This window comes from Dendrobium catenatum, unplaced genomic scaffold (assembly GCF_001605985.2).
Source record: "Dendrobium catenatum unplaced genomic scaffold, ASM160598v2 fragScaff_scaffold_853, whole genome shotgun sequence".
NCBI classification, from domain to species: Eukaryota; Viridiplantae; Streptophyta; class Magnoliopsida; order Asparagales; family Orchidaceae; genus Dendrobium; species Dendrobium catenatum.
The window spans coordinates 85,656-91,938 of NW_021319315.1; positions in this window are offsets into that span (position 1 = coordinate 85,656).

The window sequence follows — 6,283 nt, forward strand, 5'->3', positions numbered from 1 at the left end:
TAGGAAGGTTGTTAACAAAATTTCTATGCAATAAAATAACAAAACATAAAATAATTTTGTCATGGAGGTTGGAATCACTTTTAGAAAAACAAAAATAAATTGTTAAATTGGTTTTTTTCTAAACAATTATTTATATTTGATATATCATCGAAAAATTATCTTGATTGGGCTCGAGAATCTCGAGGCAAAATCAAGCCGGAAGCTTCAAAAATTAAATTCGTGATCACTTGAACTCCGATTTCTGCAAATTATAGTCAAACTGAGCGTCTCAGAAATACAAACCCAACGACACCAAATTCGACTCAATCCTAGCCCAAATGAGTCCAAATCAAGGACCCAAAGCGTTGTTGGAAGGTTCAAACCATAGTTTGAGTTACCAAACGGTTTCCGAACTTAACGAGCTTATGGTCGAATCGAGCAGCTCAACGAGACAAACCCAACGAGCCCAAGATCGCCGAATTCTGAAGTCATTAAGACCTTCAAATGCCTGATAATCGGTCCATGATCAAGGGATTCAATATCGGCCGTCCATCGAACCACTCCACATTTGCCCCTGATCTCTCATCTATTTACGGGTCATGCCACTCCAAAAAATCTATAAATAGACCCTTCATTTCTCATGAGGGGGACCAAAGCAAGAGGAAGAAGGAGAAGAGAAGAGAAGAAGATTAAGATGGAAGAACTCCTCGACCACACCGCCACCGGAATTTTGCCCGACCTCCAAGGGACGGCGGAATTCATCTTGACGTCCAAGTGACGGCGGAGTTTCACCCGAATTCCAAGTAACGCTGGAGTTCTCCTCGGCTGCCAACTGATGTCGGATTTTTACCCGCCGCCGGACCTCTGCTCGTCGCCAAGTTTCTACCAAATGCCGGACTTCTACCGGTTGTCGGACTTTCGCCTGATAACTATCCCAAGTGGGATTTCTATCCATAGCTAGAATTCTACCTGATACAGTCCATCCGACCTCCGTCACAAGACAAAGGTCCTTCCAACTTACATCGTCCACCGACGAGCGGTTCTCTCGACGAAACGAACACGTCAATAGTGACTCTTTGTATTCGCATCATGTAATGTACTTTATAAGATGTACATCAAATTAAGGCCTTCTTCCAAGAAAGGCCTCATTTGTAATCAATTACAATACTAGTGGATTCATTTAAACTGGGCTAGGCCCCGTGATTTTTCCCCCTTTTTACGGGTTTTTCACATAAAAATCTTGGTGTCTTATAAATGTTAGACCCTCTCTCTTATCTAATTGCATGCTAGATTTTCGTACAATACTAAGACGCTAAATTTTATATTTCTCTACCGCACCGAATACTCCAGGACGCAACAATATTTAAAATATTAAAAAAAAAATATTTTAGGCATTTCATTATTTTGATAATATGTTTTTCTTATAAAGCAGTTAAATTTAAATCAAGGGCCGATTAAGGGGGGCCTACGAGGGCACGGCCCCCTCCCCAAAAATTAGTCAAATTTGTGCAATTTTTAGAATCTTGTCGGCCAGGGCTTGCATTTTTTTTTTTAATTCCTAAAGAGTCTGAAATTTGTCATCTTACGTACTCCCCGCAATTTCCTAACTCCTATCTTTACCGTCGTTTTTTTTAACACCCTAGAGCATCAAAAAAGCTTACCTAATTGGCTAATTAATTAGTCAATCCCACGCAACTAATTTTTGTCTCTTAATTGGGAGCTTTGGTTATCAATCAAGAGGTCTTGAATTTGAGTTTTGCATATGTGATATGTGTATGAATTTGTTTTAATTGATCAAAATATATTAAAAAAAAAAATTAATACTTGAATTGCCTACTAGACTGCTCAGGTGGACCTTCCTCAATCTCTTCCAAGCTAGTAGAACTGTAGAAATCAGGTTTTATTCTTTATTATCATGTCGTTGTTTAACTGCTTCAATTTTACTTTCAAAGGTATTTAATATATGTTGTTATTGTTCAATTCTTTTGTAGCCTAATTATTGTTTATTCATTTATCAAAGACAAAGAGTCTTATAAAAGTCGGCTAGATGAATGATGCGTTAATTGTTTATAGTAAAAAGGAAATATTAAATTTTCATTGATAATGAAATTTCGACATAGTTTTTTTTTTAATATTTTATATTTAATTTTCTTAAAATAAAAAATAAAAAAAATTTTAAAATCACCTATGACGGCCCTAAGCCTAGATGAAAAAAAGTTAAGAAAATTTTTCAAAAAATAAAGGCCCCCACTATTAAAATTGTTTGACTCTATCGCTGATTTAAATCCGACTAATTTTATGGGTCTATATAAGTAATCATCCATCAAGTAAGTATTAAGAGTTACCTATGTCTTCAGGCCTACAATTATTTTAAAATTAATCTTAATTTATGAACCGATCAATTGATTGTTCAAAATTATACTAAATTTTGTAAAGGGCAACCCAAATAGGGGTAAAAATAAATCCTTAAACAATAAAGCAATGAACAAGTCATTAGAACCATCATCATAATAGAGCAGTCGCATAGATGTTTTTGTTATAATGATTTGCACATTCAATTAGAGAAGTAGCAAAGTAAAAACAAATTATGAGGCTATGCGCAATAAATAAAAATCATTAGCATTTGATAAGAGTTGTAAAGGGTTGCCCTTAACAACATACATACCACTTTATTTTATGATATTTACATATCTAACACCCAAAACATTAATATTACATGATTACCACCCATAGAACAAATTTGGGTGCATGGAATGAAATATTAAAGTTTATAGGATTGTCTGAATGATATAAATGAATTATAGGAGTGGAATATTTGATATTAAAGTTGTATATGGGTGGTAGGCATGTAATATTAATGTTTTGGATGTTAGATATGTAAATAGCATAAAATAAAGAGTATGTATGTAAATTTCCCAAAATTTAACTAAATACAGATGTAGTAAGTATTATGGTGTTGGAAACATAATATAAATTATCAAGGTAGAGAGATTGCATTATCCTTTTCTTATAGATAAAGGTGGCATGACATTTATGCATCATATGAGGCGCATTAAAATATTTGGGAGGTCACTATAAATGATTGAATCAATCCTCGTGGTTGGAGATGAAATAATCTAAAGGTAATGATAAGATAGTCCAAGAAGACTAGATGAATTATTATAAAGATAGTCAGATCAATCATCTCCTTGAGGTGGAGATAACACACTCTAAAAGCTAATGATTATGCAAATTATGAAGGTTGAGAAGACAACTAAATATGGTTGGATTGACCCTCCCTAAATGTTGAGACCATAACTTTAATGTCATTGATATTTGGATTGATCCTTTCAAGAGGTGGAGATGAGAAAATCTGAAGGTAGTAATTAGCAATTAGGAAGGCCTTGTAAGCAACTTGAAAATGGTTGAACTAATCCTCCCAAGTATGTCAAGACGACATGACCTAAAGGTGGTACTTAAATGGATACATAAAAATTATGGTGGTCACAAAAGATTATTACATTGGTCTTTTCCTAAATATAAAGATGATACCATCTAAAAATAGTATTGAGACATGGCATGGAGGTCATAAAAGCCTAGTGGAGATGATTGTATATGTCATTTGAAGGCAGTTTTAAACAAACATCAAATATGATCTTATGGATAAGGATGATGAGATATATTATCTCTCTCCTAAAAGAAAGGAAGGCTACAAGATTGAAAGTTAATACGTCCTACAAAAATTATCTTGATCGGGCACGAATCTCGATGCAAAATCAAGTTGGAAACTTCTGAAATTAAAATTGGGACCATCCAAACTCCGATTTCAGCAAACTTATAATCAAACTGAGCGTCTCAGAATACAAACCCAACGACACCAAATTCAACTTAATCCGAACTCCAAAGGACCCAATTTTGCTTGTAGTTAAAATCAAGAACACTCTCTACTTTCTATATTTTTTTTTGTTGGCTCTTGTAATAGCCTTTATTTTAACACAACTAAATAATTTTGTTGGAGTCATAAAGTCAAATTTGCAAACCATTTTAGTCATAATATAGATATTATTGTGTTTTAACTCTAATAAGTTTCGCCTAATTTTAGGGGCATTGCAAAAAATTGATATATGTTGGTATAAATTAGGTTTCTTTGGATCATTAAGTGTCCGTTTTGGAAATCAATTTCACCAGAATTTTCTAGGCAAATGCTATTTTATGAATAGTGATGAATGCATGGAAGTTATAGTTGACTACGTAATAGATAAATAAACAATTCTTCCAAAATTAAAGCCTGAGTTGTTATAGCTCTTTTCGTCAAATCAATCTATCATGTTCTCATAAAGCTTTAGGATTCTCCCTTCAGAAGTCTTTTCCAACTCTTTGAAACAAGGAAGAAGGATTTGAATGAAGATTACTTGCAAATTGAACCATTGTTCTTCCATATTTAGATTAGTTGAATCTAGTTGCTTAGATGGCTCATCTTAGTTTATTTGTTTTTAATTTTTTGCCTTCTTATTTCTTAGATATGTCATAAGTTCATAACATTTTATCAAGTGTTTGAAAATTATTTTCAAATAAATGTGTGACTTAAGTTTATAAATATCACTCTTATGTAAACTTGTTTTCATTATTGAAGAAATAAATAGCATTGCTTATGCAAAATTATGTCAAAAATTTTGTTTGTTGCTCTATAATTTGATGAAGTTTGGTGGATGACTTCCTGTTACAAATTGGTAACTCCATACTTATCTTGGTTATTAAATGACATTCTCATTTCTTTTTAAGTTTTTCACTTCTCCCACGCCTAGCCCTCTGTACCAACTCCAAAAACCCTAGCCCCCAACCTTTGCAACTCCACTCAACAAACCAAAAGAGTTCCCCTACATCAATTATAACCTCCGCAAGCCACCATCCCCCTCTTCCCCTCATTAAAATAAACACCCAAAACCACAAAGATGCACTCTGGACTTTATCTCTCCAAAACACTCTCCTTCAGCTGTCAACCACTTTGTCACTTCACATCTCTTCCTCAAGTCTTCTAGAACATCACTACTCATTTTCCCTCTCTCAATCATAGCCATAACTCTACATAAAGCTTAATAGTAATCCATGACCCATCAAGCAAGCTATTTACCTTCTATATTGAGATAGATTTGGCACCTCTTCACCATCCAATGCCATGTCCCTAAGAAATGTAGCCTTGAAATATGGAAACTTCATTACTGCTAATACAAAGTAAAAACACTTTTATTAACTAATAGTTTTATTTTCTTAAATCAAACTTTCATAGAATTATATTAATTATATATGATTTTTTTTTTTTGCCAAAACCATTCTTAATAGCTATTTTTAAAAACTAAATTTTAAAAATAAATTTTAGATAAGCAACTTTTGAAGGGATCCTAATGAACATGTAATTAAACATAATCATGCAAATATAAAGGTTATAATACTTTGTTAATTAAACATGTATATCACTATAAAAGTATGGGTTAATCTTTAAATAATTAAAAAATAGTTAAAGATGATTATATTATGATCAAAAGCTAACAATGAAGAAAGGTACAAAATCAAGTTTATTAAGGTGTTTATACCAATATAATCATAAGAAATTAGGGAATGTTTTTTGAATCAAACCAAGTTGCACATGCTTGGTAATGCTAATATGTCTTCAAAATTGAACTAAACTATATTATATTTTAGTTGTGCTACTAAAATCTAAAATTTATTTGTCATGAAATTAATTGAATTTCTAATTTTACTGTAAATTATGGTAAGCAGTATAAAATGTTATTTTGTATTGCAATTATTACAAGAAAAATGATTTTTTCAACAACTACCTCCGTCACAAAATGTTCACAAACACCTATTTGTGACAAATTCAAAAGTCCAAAGCCGATTGCTAAAGGATTGTCGCAAAAATGTGGCAATCGATACTTGTAGGCATAGATATGAAGTGCGATAAATTCTTGTACGGCAAACGGCTCAATTGAAACAGTAAAAGGATGGTAAAATTTTAAAAAACAATTATATAAAATATAGATTACATAATTTTAGTCATAAGTAATAGCAGTAGAAATTTACATATTTATAAACTTTTAATTCTTTAAAGCACATATATTTAGGAGATTATGGCTTCGTTTGAGACGACTTTCTTGTTGCTTCTTAAAACATCTTTCTATTATAAAAATTTTAATATCCTTGAGTGTAAAACCCTTCAAAAAGCTGATTTTTTTTAGTGCAGTTCGTCTGTACAAACTGGATTTAGTACTGGACGAACTGAAGAAATTTGTGAAGAAATCTGCCATTTTCGTCTGTACGAACCTGG